At 35.4% G+C, this 16,330-nt stretch overlaps 1 pseudogene; it reads right to left on the reverse strand.

Annotated features, from left to right (window-relative positions):
- The window catches only part of LOC140004700 (4-hydroxybenzoate geranyltransferase 2-like), a 38,111-nt pseudogene extending 23,956 nt beyond the window's left edge, over positions 1-14,155 (reverse strand).
- Positions 14,156-16,330: the final 2,175 nt, after the last annotated feature.

A 16,330-nucleotide genomic window follows, 5' to 3' on the forward strand; every position in this document is an offset into this window, starting at 1 on the left:
AAGGAGCTTCACTTGTTAGAAGAAATTAGTTATTGGAATACTCGATTGGAGTCGAGAAAAATAGTCCTTGGGAACATTGTAGTGAATTCCACCTTGATGGGACGTATTAATGAGTCCCAGGAAAAGGACCCTGAAGTGCAAAAGTGGGTAGAAAGTGTCAAAGAGGGAGAAAAATCTGATTTTAGTTTGGGATCAAATGAAATTTTGAAGTTTCAGAATCGGATAGTGGTGGCAAAAGATGAAGGGCTTAAGAAGGAAATTTTAGAGCAGGCACACCGATCGAAATTTACGGTACACCCTGGAGGGAATAAAATGTACCAATATTTGAAGAGATTGTATTGGTGGGAGAGCATGAAAAAGAAAATTACCCAATTTGTCCAAACCTGTTTAATTTGTCAACAAGTTAAAACCGAACATCAGAAACCATCATGACTTTTGCAACCTTTGGAAATACCTGAGTGGAAATGGGAGAACATCACTATGGATTTCGTATCAGAATTACCGAGGACACAAAGAGGCCATGATGCTATTTGGATAATAGTGGATAGATTGACTAAATCGGCTCATTTTCTACCGATTAACATGAGGTACCCATTGGAGATGTTGGCCAAGTTATATTTGGATGAAATCATTAGATTACATGGAATCCCTGCCAGTATCATGTCGGATAGAGATCAAGATTTGTTTCGAGGTTCTGGCAAAAAATGCAAGAGGTGTTGGGGACTAAATTGAGTTTCAGTACTATTTACCATCCCCAAATTGATGGACAGTCCGAGCGGATGATTCAAACCCTTGAGGATATATTGAGGACGTGTGTGTTGGATTTTGGGGAGAGTTGGAACAAGTATTTAACTTTGGTAGAATTTGCTTATAATAATAGTTACCACTCTTCTATTCAAATGCTCCCGTATGAAGCACTTTATGGTCGAAAGTGTAGGTCTCCGATTTGTTGGGACGGAGTAGGTGAACGAAAGATTTTAGACCCGACTATAGTGCCGTGGGTTGAGGAAACCAATGAGAAAGTAAAGTTAATACGTCAGAGAATTCAAACCGCACAAAGTCGTCAAAAGAGTTACACAGATAACCGGAGGAAGGATTTAGAATTTGCGGTTGGAGACCTAGTATTTCTCAAGATCATACATTTGAAAGCGAGATTGATGTCTGGAAAGGGGAAGAAATTACAACTAAGATTCGTAGGGCCTTATAAGATTATCCAGCGTGTGGGGAGTGTAACCTATAAGTTGGAATTGCCACCAAGTCTATCTCGGATCCATAATATTTTTCATGTATCCATACTTAAGAAGTACCATCCAGACCCTTCTCACATTTTGCAATCGAAAAATATTGAGATTAATGAAATTTTGACCTATGAGGAGAGACCGGTGAAACTTCTGGATAGAAAGGTGAAAGAATTAAGAAATAACCAGATACCTTTAGTAAAAGTTCTCTGGAAGAACCACGAGTTAGAGGAAGCGACCTGAGAAATTGAAGAGGCAATCCGAGGAAAGTATCCAGACCTGTTTGCAGATCAAGGTAAAATTTCGGGGACGAAATTTTCTTAAGGGGGAGAGGATGTAAAGACTCACAAAAAGAGAAATTTTTTTTAATTTAAACTCCAAATTCTAGCTCATTTAATTTTTTTTTGACCAAATGCTCCGATTATTATTTTCTAACCTTTTTAGACCTAATTAAATGTATCCATAGCTTAGTTATATTTTTAAAATGACTCGTTTCGAAATTTAATTTCTGAAGGCTCGTTAAGTGAAAATAGTATATACGCGATTGGAGTAAATAATCGATTCGATTATACAATAAGTTTGGAAAAATTGGAGACTTGTGCATTAGTTTCAAAATAGATATTTTTATATTTAAGTGTTCAAAAGTTAATTAGTTATATTACCGTCATAGGAATTTCTTAGAAATTTCACTATCTCGCGCTTAAATTGGAAATACGTTTTTTTACGCACGCGAGTAATTGAGGAACCTTAGGCCATTATTTTGGGACTATTAAGAGTGAATAATAATAATATGAATGCAAGTGCATTAGAGGTTTAGTGCACTAGTGCAATAAACTCGCAAGGAATCGAGCCGAAACGCACGCGCACGTACACTACTTTAGTGGATAGCTTTGAGTACAATTGAGCCACACATTTAAGCTTACCATTAGAAGCTCATACCATCAGCATTCCCTTTCTCTAATACTCTCAAATAGCCGAGCAGCAAGGGAAGAACAAGACCAGAAAATTCCTCCACCCTCTCTCCTCAATTTCTTGCTCAATTCCCTCCAAATCTTACATGCAACCCTCAAATCACTTGGTGATCAAGATAAGCTAGAAAAGGAGCTGCCTCTCACGATTTTTCTCCAGCTCAAAGTGACCAAAAATTTCTGTCTTGGCTCTCTAAGAAAGTAAGTAATGATCAACCACTTAATTCTTGTTTTATGGAAGATAGATTACACTCATGAGCTCTTGGATTCTCATGAACAGTTTTAAATTGTTGGAAAATTGGTGAGTGGGCTGTATGAAATCCCACAATGACTTTGATGATCTGGTTTGATAGGATGGGATGCTAATTGTGTTGATTAAGTGCTAATTTAGTAGAGTTAAGTGGCAAAAATGAAAAGGAAGTCAATTAAGGGGTTGCATATGAAGGTGCCGATTCTGCCCTGCCATTTTTGTGCATTTTAGTATACTTTCTTGAATTGCAATTGACTTGTTTCTGATGCAAATGTGAAATATAGGTTGTGTTTAAAGTTTCCTCCAAATTTTACGTGATTTGGGTGAGTGCATGTTGTGATTTAGAAAATCTGCCAAAACTGGGAAATGATTCCCGTCACTACAGGACAGCCATTTTGTTTCGGCTATAATTCATCGCTCCGATGTCGGAATCGAGTGCCGTTTATGGTACTGGAAACTAGACATTCCCAGCTTTCATTTGGTATAAAATGTAACTCCTAATTCCACCCGAGCACCCCGTACCAACTGTTTAAACATGACTGTCCTGTTTCTCTGTTTTCTTGGAACGAAGTTCAGAAGCTACAACTTGAGGCTCCAATTTGACCTAGTTGTGTGCTGAATTTCAAAATGATTTCTTCTGTGAAATTATAGCTTTATGAATTTATTTTCCAACGCCACCAACCATGCTCAATTCTGAATTGTTCTGAGTTGAATTGAGTGATTTATGATCAAAATACGAAACCTGTCCTGTCCTTGAAAACCCTAAATTTTGAGCAGAATTAATGTTAGACTTGGTATGGACTTGCTAATTGAGTTTCTTGGGGTTAAAACACTTACCAAATGTATTATGAATGTTCTTTAGGCTTTTCCTACACAAATGAACCATGGTTGAAGGATTTTCCTTGGCCAAATGTTTGGAATGGAAAACAAAAAGCTCAAGACAGTTTTACCTTAGGATTTTCCGAAATTTTGGTTGTTTGATTGACTATCTTTCCGAAGTTATTTCTCCATGAAATTTGGTAGAGGGACAACTCTTATATGATAGTATTATACTGCTAATTATGGTGTTAATCCGAGGCCGATTCATGGCTCAAATAAATTACCAAAGTTCACGACTTGAGTTTGAAAAACCCATGTTTCAGAAGGAAATTTTGGTAACTTTGAGTTGCCATATCTTAGTATTTAAAATTCCATTTCTCATTCTGCTTGTTTTGTTGTAAACTTTCAAAAGCTAGTTCCAATCAAATGAATTTTGCCGAATTTTCAAAGTTGGCCAAAAACCAACCTAAATTTGCCTTAGGAACCAAAACAGAGACTTTGAGCTTATTTTTGAATGTTTTCCATTTGGAATCTTAGAAAAGTATATTCTAGGAACTTTTAGTACCTTGGAAGATGTTTGTAACGGTACCAAGTTTTTCATTTTTTGACCTGTAAAACGTGAGATATGATTTTTCAAATGTATCGTATCAAAACTGAAATTTTCGGAATTCCAAGGAAATGGAGTTTTCAAGTACTCTTTATTTCTTCGATATTACTTGAATGATTTACACTCGATTTCCAAGATGAAAACTAAATTTCTCTTGTACTTTGAAACCCCACTTGAGAGTCTCTATTTGGGATAATTTAGGCTCGTTTCACTAGACTTTCTAAGATTGTACTATGGTACGATCTTTTTTAATAGTAGGGGTTTGTGAATGATAGTCTATTATTATTTGCTTAAGCGCACACGAGAACCTTCAAGAGGATCCCACAGTGAACGCCTAAAGCTCCGAGGGACTTTTCTTCCTCATTACTTATATTGGTGAGTGTCAAGTGCATGTTTACTTGCACTTCGCTTGAGATTTGTTGCCTACATGAACTCTACTTGAACCTGTTGTTACTTGAACTGTACTTGTTGGGAAAAGTGTGTACTTTACCGCACTTTATCTCCTTTACTTGGATCAATACATGACTTGCTACATGAATTACATGAAACTGCTGGATTTTACATGTACATGACCTAAAGTCGAATGCAGAGAAAATCTCATCGACTAAAACTTGATTTGTTTCTGAAGACCTGACTTGTGGGGACGCCCAAAACCCAATGGTTATACCTCGTAATCTCGCAGCCAATCGTGAGGTCTTGGTCGGGAGAACTTGGTAAATCGTGGGACCTGAAACTTGATCTTTTGAGATCTTACTTGACATACTGGTATAGTATCGCCTTTACATGCCTGTTGGTTATGGATCCGAGGGGGTGAAATGATGGATGGAGGGAAGTAAGTGGAGAACTACGGATTGGAAATACCAACCCGGTTGACGGAGAGTCATCGCGGGAAGGTATACGAATGACCCTGGCAATGCAAGTGGAACTTAGCTCCTGAGAGCTACCGTATCCTTGAATTGTTTCTGTTTACATTCCATTTGAATTGGCAATTACTTGTACTTTATTATTTGACCTGTTAATTGAGCTTGTTATTTGAACTATGTGATTACATGTGTGTCCTTGGCCTCACGAGCGTTTTGCTCACCCTGTAGATTTGTTTTTCTTAACAGGATTTGGCATGGAATAGTACTTGGAGGAACTCTTTTGATACACTTTTGGCTTAGGGTTTTAATAAATTTTGGACTAGACCTCTTATTGATTGTACTTCGGAAACCTAATATGTGGGTTGGATATTTGATGTACCCGGATGTAGTATATTTTAGGCATTGATGTACCTTTTGGGAATTTAATGTAATGATTGGATAAACGTTATGGATATTGTTAAGTTTGGAAGTTTTCCGCACTTTCTTACTTATTTAGTATTATTGAATGATTTTGCTTTAAACTTGTTTGGAAACTGCTTGAGTCCTGACAAGAGTTGGGCAGACGTCCCGCGGATACCCTCTGGTTCGCCTTAAGGAGAAGTGGGGGCGTCACACTCTTGTTCTAGGAGAGGCAGACGAAAGAAAGGTGGGGTTTGTGTGTTATTTTTCTTCCCATGCTTTCGATAAAATCCTAAACCCTGGCACTAACCACTAGTAGGTGGTTTAGAAAAGAGTTTAAGTTTATTATGAACTCTTATCCCATCCTATAGTTATTTTATTTTATTTTATTTTTTCTTTTACCCTAGTAATTTTAGATTCTTAATTAATTGGAAAATAAAAACAAAATAATATAAACAGGTGCCAAAAAACGTGGATTTTATATTCTCCCCCCCTTACAAAAAGTTTCGTTCTCGAAACTTACGTACCTTGATAAAAAAGATATGGGTATCTATTCCGCATGTCCTCCTCTAACTGTCACGTTGCCTCTCGTGGTGTATGGTTCGTCCATTGCACCTTCACGTAGGATATGGTCCTCTTCTTTAGAACTTGATTTTTCCGATTTAGGATTCTTAAAGGAACTTCCTCCACTGATAAATTACTTCTCACCTCAATGGGTTAGTCCTCCAAAATATGGCTCGGCTGTGATACATACTTTCTCAGTTGAAAAATATGAAAAATATTATGTATCCTTGCCAAAGGCGACAGGAGAGCCAACCGATACGCTAGAGGTCCAATTCTATCTAGTATTTCATAAGGTTCTACATACCTCGGATTTAACTTGACACTTCGTCCAAATCTCATCACTCCCTTGGTAAGGGATACTTTCAAATATACCTTTTCTCCCGGTTGGAACTCCAAAGGTCTCCTTTTTGAATCCGTCCAACTCTTGTTTCGGTCTTGAACTACTTTTAATCTTTTCCGAATAATCTTAATTTTCTCTAAAGTTCGTTCCACCAAATCGAGGCCAATGATCAGTTTCTCACCTACTTCATCCCAATATAAGAGAGATTTACATTTTCGCCCATACAGTCCTTCAAATGGTGCCATACCTATCCTGCTATAATAGTTATTATTGTACAAAAATTCCATTAGTTTCACCAACCTATCCCGACTATCCGAGAAGTCTAGAACACAAGCTCTTAGCATGTCCTCCAATGTCTGTACGATCCTTTCTGACTATCCATTCATTTGGGGGTGGAAAGCGGTATTTAATCTTAGGTATCAATCCCTATAATCTCTTGGTAGGATGACCAAAATCTAGACGTGAATCTAGGATCCCGATCCGACACTACTCTCACAATTCATTTTTAGACTAGATATCACATTCTCTACCCTTTTAAAGGTTTCGTCCTCGAAACCTAAAGACATAAACATCAAGATAAGTTAACAAAATTTCCAATGTTCTTGCAATATATCTTGGGAATTATTTCTACAATGTCTAAATTGAATTTTCTTATTTAATTCTATCAAACTTCTGCTGCACACTCTTATATTTCTCAATACCTCCCGTCTTCATATTTATATAGTTCAGATGAACATAATATCTCTCACAAATCTAGCATTCTAAATATCAGCTTATAATGCTTTATAGAGATCGACCTATAGAAAGGATGCCGTAGACAATAACAATACCATTTTTTCTCTTGTCACACATTTTATCATCAATTACTTATCCCCTATTGCAAAAGTAATCCTTATCTCGATATATGGATTCATGCCCACTGTGTTTGTAATTGGTAATGGAAATCCCTTATTTCCCTCAAGTCTCATATCTATCTCATTTCAAATTTCAAAAAGGTCAATAATTCCTCAAATAGCATCACTCATATTTCCAAATCCTATAACCTGAGTTATTATACCATTAAATGCCATGGGAATCTGTGAGGACCCGTAAATTTTCTTTATTTCACAATATTTTATTTTATTTTTCTCGCATGCATTTTCTTCATTAAACCCTATTATGTTGATTTTTCAAAGATTTTTATAAGTGAGTATAGGTTTTAAATCATTTTCATAAGATAAGTTAGTTTATGATAAGTTTGAAGTGCGTTATAGATGTGGAACCCGCTAGTACGCTAAGTGCGATAAATTTTTAACAATTAATTGAAGTTTTGTATTAAGAAATGTTATTTTACCAGGTGTTAGGAGATAATTCAAGGTTAACTAGATTAATTTGTATTGGGAGACAAGAGGATGAGAATAACGTTAAAATGTGCTAGGTGTCGCGATCCGATTGGAGTTGGACTTTGGCTTAACTTTCTTACCTTTACTAAATACCAAAAATTTGACCAAAAATATCCCATTTCTTCTTCCTTCTTGGCCGAACACTTGAGAGAAAGAAAGAGAGGAAAAGTTTCATCTTCAACTTCAAACCCAAGCCAAATCTTAAGTTCCAACCATTAGAATCTCAAATTACTCCATAGAAATTTCTTGCTAGGGAGGATTAAGGAGGTTGGTGGAGTTGTTTTGGAAAGGGAAAACTAAGTTGCTAGCTTTCTTGAGTTTTTGAGGTAAGTTGCTAAGAAAGTTTCCTCTTTGCTTTCATAATGGTTGATTAGTGGGTAGTAATGGCTAAATAGATTATTTTGTGGAAGATTTTAGGGTTTAAAGTAGAGTTTGACAAATTTTAGAATTTTTGGTGATTTTTCTGATTTTATATGATGATTATTGTTGGGATATGGAATGATAGCTTAATATGATGTGAAATGAAGCTTTGGTATGTTAGTTTTGATTGGCTAAAGAAATTTCAGCTAGAGTGCATAAATTCCAGTTTAGGGTTTCATCTTACCCTGTTCTGCCCGGTTTTGTGCGGCCATGATAGAGGCTGAATCAGCCTTAGGTTAAAACATGAAAGTTGTAGAAAATGATGTTTTATAGTTTTCTATAAAATTTCAGCTCAATCCGAGCACAGTAGCTTTTGAAAAGATAAAAATACCCTGACTGCCATAGGTAGAGCTCTGTGGACAGTGTTGACATTTCACCAATCTGACTGCGTCTGTTCACCTTGATCCGTACTGAATTAGCATTTGGCCAAAACATAGAAGTTGTAGTGCTATGTCTTAGCTTTCCAACGGATATGAAAACGCCTCAATTGGACTTCGGTAGCCTAAGTTATTGTCGTTTAAGTATCGTGCAGTTAACTAGCCTGATTGTGAGACTCTAGTTCTATAATTTGAAATTTTGATCTAGTTACACTACGAACTGGACTGAGTGGTCTTCATCAAAATTGTAGCCCTTTATCTTAGCTTCGAAATGGTATAAATTACACACCAATTCGATAAGTACAGCTTCGGTTGTGTCCGATACGCTAAACGACGTCAAATCTGTCTTTTGTTTTATGACTTAAACTTCATTTCCAGACATTTTTCTAACTTGATTTTGTACTTGTACGACATTGAGCCTATTGAACGGCTATTGAAATGAGATTATTTTGTGGGTGACATTGAGGCTGATTTGAGGAAAAATGAAGCCATGGTGGCTGGAAAAGTAAGGAAGTTTAGGGGGAAATGCTGTCCAATTTTCTAGACCGTCTGATTCCTTTAAGTTGGAGTTGCATTGTGGTAGAATGAGGGGGTTTGGGGTTATTTGTAACCCTCGTACCAACTGTTATCCGTCTGCTCAAAAAATTACATTTTATTCTTTTGTACTAGTATATAACTTGGAGAGGCACCCGACTAGTAATCGAGCCTCAATTGTGCATCCCGTTTACTCGGTTTTAGATATGGAAACTTCAACTACTTTACCTTTGTTATTCTTAGGGTTTCACAGTGATTAAAGTCACTTTGGGTGAAAACTTTTGAAGTATCCGTACTTGAACTGGTAAGTGTACCACTCCTCTTACTTGTTGTTTAACTTGGTTTCTGTACATGCAATCTGTGATATGAATGACTGTACTATCTGTTTATTCTGTTTGAGATGAGAGTATACTTTATCACACTCATTCTCTTGTCTGTTCGTATGTCAATTTACTATGTGAATTTGAATATGTTATTTGTATCTGTATTTGTTCTGACGTCGTGTGGAAATTTGAATCCAACGACCCTTCTGTGACCTTTGAGTTCAAATCCTATGGTTAATTTACTTGAGTCGAGCCGGTAAGGGCGTGGTCAATTAGATAACGAACCACAGTAGTCTGTTCTAGAAATCTTTGGATATTGAGACTCTTAATTCCGGTATACTCGAGTATTACCACTTCTGTTTCTGTTGAGGTGTTCGTCCCCGGTAAGGGGTATGTTTGGTGGACAGAAATTTGTGTAAAGTAGGGTCTACGGATATGTTGGTTCTATTTACGTTGAGGGAGAGTCAACGGGTTCGGATCAAGTACTGCAATGGAAATCTCGTTCCTGAGAGCCACTTGTATCCTTTCCCTTTGAATCACTGTGTCTAACTGCTTTTCTTTATATCTGGTATGTGTATCTGATTGGTTAAACGTGAAAGGCCATGATTTTATCCCTTTATGTTTGGTACCTTATTGAGCGTAAGCTCACCCCTTCCTGTTATCTTTGTTTTTCCTTACAGGGGACAAACTTGGAAGTCACGGTTTTGGAAGAAAGGAGTCAAGCTAGTATATATGTCATGTTGTTAAACTCTTTTGAAAACGAAGCCCTAATTGTATTTTGTGTAGTATGAATACTTTGGATTGTACTTTTTGTTAATTTATTCAAAACTCCGATGTAAATACATGTTTAAAAGTTTAACCTTGTCTATTAAGTATATTCATTGAGATGTTACGCTTCTATGGCTTTGGTGAGTGTTTAATCGATGTCCTGTTTCACCACATGATTTGGTAAGTTATATTGGAGCTTGGCGGTTTTCATTTGTTCATTTTCTTTGGGTCCTATAGCGCGTACTATAGGGTTTGTGAGATTCGACTCCGTAGTCCCGGCGAGAGTTGGGCAGGTGGTCTATCGAATCCTTTGGTTCGCTTTAGGAAAAGGTGGGGCCATCACAGAATCTTATTTCCTTTGGTAATTTTTTTCTAGCTCAATTCAATTTTCGAAAACATTAATACCTCAAAAATCATTTCACAAACTTCTTAATCATACAAAAATATAGAAAATTTTATACAAAAATTATCACCAAATCCTCATATTGAAATATAATAACTTTGGTAAAATATTTATCTATGTGTAGAATTTCAAACTTATACAGGTTTAGAAATTGAAAGTGTTTTGAAATACATAAGTCAACTAACTATACTTCTTATAGCATTAGAATTTAGAGTACAAAGAAAATTTATCAAGAATTATTGTTAGATTTTTCTATACGATAAGAATTTTTTTTTTTTAGAATACTTTTATCTAAAGCACTTTTTGAGATTGAATGAGGATAAAAAAAACATTTTGCATAGGATTACAGGATATAATTATTTAATGTATTTAGACTATTCTTTTTTTATATAAATATATGCATATATATTTAGAAACTATATTTACCAAGCAACTGTAAGGTAAAGGCACATATTTAAAAAAATTTGATTAAAAACTATTTGTGCAAATAAAATTTTAGTTTCACCGTTTATTCATTTTTAGGGAAAAAGTATGTAAAATTATATGTTGTAAGAAATTTATAAAATATGTATTGCTTGATCATGATGTAATAATACCCGAACTAATAATATCAGCTAGTTTAATAAATGTCTTGAGCATTAGATCTAATTTTTGTAATCCTCAAAATAAGTCAACAAAATTCCAAGATCCAACATGTATTGCACGCGTTCGATGACATCATATTGTTGATCATTCATACTTTCGTTGTGCACTCTAATTTCCTCAATTTTTTCAGTTTTTTCTATGCTAGACTTCAATTAGACATAAGATTATCCATAAATCTGACATCCTAAATGATAACTTGAAATGTACTATAGAGATCAAAACTTACAAAAAAAATACCCTAAATACCCTTTTATTATTATTATTATTATTTTTTGTAAGTGTCAATTATATCTGGCAGGTGGGCTTGATTACCTTTTCAACTTAACATATGCAGATAGTCACCACTTACTTACCAAAAGTAATCATCATCTCAATACCTGAGGTCATTCCAGTAAATTCGTAACCTAAAATTCTAATACCATTAAATGTTATGGAGTCACTTATTTTCTTTTAATCCCTTATCCATTTCATTCCAATTCTCAAAATCACAAATAATTTCAGTATCTTTACACCTACTTCCAACTATCACAACTTGAGCTTTGATACTACTAAAAAGTCACAGCAATCTCTTATTTCTTTTGATTTATTTTTCCATCTCCTTTCAATTTGCAACAGACAATACTTCAAATACACATACTATTTCCTACACGTCCGAAATCTTAAATTTAGAGTGTATTACCAAAATTACATCCAATAAAAGGACATCATAAACACCAATCGTACCATTTCAACTATTCGCACATGCAAATTTTCAAGCCTATTTATTTAGTCACAATGGATCATTTCCTAGGGTATACTTTATCTTTCTCCCTTTAAAAAAAAAAAAAAACAAATTTCCTTTGGGTTGGACCCATCGGCCAACCATCCTTGACTTGGTTGACCGATGGCCAATTCTTTCATTGGGGTCATTTGTGACCCCAAGACTTTCTACCGTTGCTAGCCTATTGTCAGCAACACATGCTGGCATTTTTTTGTTTTTTTTTTTTTTTCTGTTTTTCCTCCAACAGATTTGGGCAACCTTATTTAACTAAAGATTAAAATCGAACACTCTATTTCTACGAATCCACATATGAATCTTCCTAAAAACATATATATCTACATATATATAGCAACCATACATATCCGTAAAATTTTTAAGCCAATTAATGCAACTACTAAAAATTAAAAGAGAAGTTTTTGCGTGAACTCGGGACTTAAAAGAGAAGTTTCTGATCGATTGACGGTGTTACCTGCTTCTCCTTTTCTACTCTCTGACGGCTCTTGCTCTAGGAGAGGCAGGCAAAAGAAAGGTAGGGTTTGTGTGTTATTTTTCTTCCTATGCTTTCGACAAAATCCTAAACCCTGGCACTAACCACTAGTAGGTGGTTTAGAAAAGAGTTTAAGTTTATTATGAACTCTTATCCCATCCTATAGTTATTTTTTTTATTTTTCTTTTACCCTTGTAATTTTAGATTCTTAATTAATTGGAAAATAAAGACAAAATAATATAAACAGGTGCCAAAAAAAGTGGGTTTTACAAGCAATGAATACACACATTCTCTCTCTATAAAGTGGACTTACCATATGTTATATTCCATCATAATTAAAAGCTTTGTCAACTTATGAAAAATTTGGTCGATGAGCAAAACCTTAGTTCGTTTACTAGGAGAAAAACTCCATAACAGAGTTGCAATTGAATGCCAAGGAAACAAAGTGCTTGAAATCCCGTTATTGTGCCAGATGCAAGAGGCCTTCCTTTGGTTCTCTCAACCTGAAGTACACAAGATTTCTTTGTTATGCAATGGATTGCAACGAACGGTAACTCATTATTTGGACGCTAAAAATTATATTGAAGAAACGAGCACAGCATAAGAGGGAAAATATCAAATGTATAATTTGATATTTCATCAAAATTCTACTCCAGTTCTAAGTTCTAACTGGCTTTTGGAATTTGTGAAATTCGATAATTCGGTAGATATGGTTTTGCCCTGGTACCGGTTATTTGGGTGCTCACAAAATTCATGGCCTTGTGTTGGCTAGATGCATACTAAATTTTTCCTTCCTAACTTTCCCAAGGATAATACTATGATGTATCAGAATGACCAAAAAAAATAATTGTTTCTCAAAAAGAAAAAAGAAAGGAACATTAATCAAATTGAAAGCCATCATCACCTGTGCATCAAAATCCTTATCAAAGTAATCGTTAATGGTGCATGCAATATTTCTTGACAGGAAAGACACCAAGAAAAAGAATGCCAACATCTTCACAACAGGAAGGCTGCCGGGGTTCACTGCAAAAGCAAGCGACCGCATACATGGCCATGCAAATCGAAACGTTCCAATCGGCTTATCCAAGCGTATAAGTAGGCATAAGGCCGAGCTTTTTCAGGAAATACCCATTGAATCCAAGAAGAAGAAGAAGCAGGTTTTTCATCTTCATTTTCCCCTAGTGACTTTGATGAGGTTGAAAATTGAGGAGCTTGATTAGATAAGTTGTAACCTCTACCAAGAAATCTGGTGCCTTTTATCCAAGAACGTTTGAAGGTGGCTGAGTTTTCTACACTGGAAGGGTTGAATTTGGAGATTGATTTGGCTGGCTTGATGGAGGATTTGGGGAGAGCTATGGAGGGACGAGGCTGATGGTTGAAGTTGGAGATGGGATAAATCCCAGAGAAACTTTAAGAGAATGCCATGAGATTGGAAGCTTGGGCCATTTTGTGATGGTCCCCAAGAGAAACTGTTGTGAGAGGATGGTATGGAAGCTTAGGAGATTAGCTCTACAAGTACATAGTTACCAAATGAAGATATGAAATAAATAAACAGATGAAAATTATTTAGAAGAAAGTTTGCTATGTATTTTTTTGTATGGCAAACCCTATATACAGCGGTGGGATGCCAGTCCAAATTTTATTAATAATAATAGAAATTCACAGAATACAATGAGGGTTGATCAAGTGTAATGTCTCCTCTCACCGGTCGAGGCAAATCACGAAACAACTCATACATTGTAGTTACTCCAGAATCAACTCCAACATTGGACAATCTATCCGGTTTGTTCGCATCTCGAAAGCAATGTGATACCTCCTTAAAAAAACTTCTAGCCTGCAACAATTCCTGTAAATCCCTCTGCAAGCTCCACGGACATCTCGCTCTTCCTTGAACAATCTGGACAAGTACCAAGGCATTTGATTCTAAGTGCAAAGTAAAATACCCTTGAGCAAGAGCTAACTTAACACCATAAAGCAGCGCTTTCAACTCTGCCCGTACACTTGACATCTCCCAAAAAAACATGAGAATCCGAGGAGAATACCCAAAAAAAAGTTTGCCATGTATGAAATCACTTTCACTAGTAGGTCATTGATTTTGCTATTAAAAAAAAAACAAAACAAAACAGTCCAATGAATGTTTAGATTTTGTAATTTGGGTCAAAAGGTACATGGTCAAGGTAATCCAATAGTTTAACTAATTGTAGCAAATGGATCCACTTTGTACCTTTTGTGTTTATTAAAATAGGACGCATGTGTGGGGAGCTCGCAACCAAAGAATTTTCAAAAAAGAAGCATATGTGGATGTGGAGGCTGCTACTTCAGGGTCTAGAGGTGTAAAAAGAAGAAAATTGGCAGCTTAGTTTGGAATTTGGACCAAAGGCTTTTTTCTTTCTTTCTTTTTTTGGGTAACCATTGTTGCCGTGAAAATTTCGAGCTTAAACAATGTATCATAGGAGCAGAACAAAACTAAGATTATTCGTGGGTAAAAATTAATACGAATGCTTTGAATTGTTGGAACAAACATAATTCAACATCTAAAAACGAAGATAAGACGTTATTAATGGGAGAAATGAGGTATCACAAATATGTGAGGTTCACTCACTAATGGATGGTGCAGTTTGGATCCATGATCTCTACAATTGTTGAATCTGAGTAACTGCAAGGTCTAATTGATGGTTCAGATCTGAGTATCGAATTAAGTGTTGAAAAGAAATTTTCTTTTAGAGTTTCAGCTTAGATTTAGGCTAACATATATCAGCTCGCTGAAATTTCAAGAGAAACCAAATCCCTGCACTAATATTGTTTGTTCCAATGTTGTGATCCCTCCCGAAGCTTTACCATGGCTTGACCATTTGTCAGGAATTATAGTATTACCTTAGAATTTAATATATATTTCAACTCAACAATTTGTAGTTAAGAAATCGTCGAAATAGACCCAATGATCAGTTCTTAGAATCTTGCCCATCGTTAGGTTAAGAATTCGAATCCTATGCTTGGCAATCGGTGTGGAGAGGAGTAGAAGGGTAAAAAGGACAAAAATATATATAAAGAATTAAGCACATTGGGACATTTAAAAGTTTGTGAAATTTTCAGTTTATCTTCTTTATCATACACTCTTTGAAAATTTAAGAAGCAAATTGGGAGCTTTATAATCTGAGTTCTGGGAGATGGGAGTCCTCAAATATGAAGGAATTTTTGCATGTCTGTTTTACACATAAATGACGTTTGGTCTTACCACAAATTTGCTGCTCCAAAATTTGATTTCGGGAGCTTTGCTTATCCTAAACCGAAGAAATCATATATCTCATATACATGCTTTAAGATTTTGGAATCTACAATTTTAATGTCGAAGCAACCTATTTAAATTCTCTTTTTTCTTTCCTTTTTGCTGATGCTCTCCTTTTCTTGTTTTCCTTTCCTTTTTTTTTCCCCCTGTCATTTTTAGGTTTTCATTGACATGAAATTAGATAACTCACAATTGATCCAAAAATTGGGCTTTTTGTTGTGTAAGGAATGAAAACAAAGATAGTATTGTGCCTTTTAGCACTTATGCTTATGGCATTTTCCAAGATGAAGAGTGGACCGAACTCACTCTTCTGTGCTAATATGCACGTTTGTATGAATTGGACCCTTCTCTAAATACTGTGCATATTTTGATATCATCTATAAAACTATCAACAAAAAAAAAAAAAAAAAATCCAATGATTGGGCACCCATGCACATATGACACTGATATGAAGCTTCTTAACTGGATTTCAAATAAGGTGCTTCGATGGTAAGATGTTTTCCAAATATTATAATTCTCAGTTAATTTCTTGTCATTTCAAAAACTTTTTCATCTCTAACATACATCATATTATCAAAAAAAATTCTATAATAATTATTCTGAATAATATTTCAAATAATCTCGTATCCAAACACACCTTTAAATGATGGCTTATGTTTTGTTTGATCTTAAACTTCCTATTGGAACTGTAAGCACAATATAACCATCATCCACCTCTCCCTTGTGCTATATTTCAATTCAATTTTCCTTTGCCTGCAAAGTGAAAAATTACCACAGAAAATAAAAACATTTGTGGAATTTATGTAATTTGTTATTTATTGTCACTTATGCCACGCAAACGAGTAAAAATTAAGCCTTGTTAAAAAAGAAAACCAAAAGACAAAGAAAAGAATCTTA

The sequence above is a fragment of the Coffea arabica genome, chromosome 4c (genome assembly GCF_036785885.1).
Source record: "Coffea arabica cultivar ET-39 chromosome 4c, Coffea Arabica ET-39 HiFi, whole genome shotgun sequence".
Classification (NCBI taxonomy): domain Eukaryota; kingdom Viridiplantae; phylum Streptophyta; class Magnoliopsida; order Gentianales; family Rubiaceae; genus Coffea; species Coffea arabica.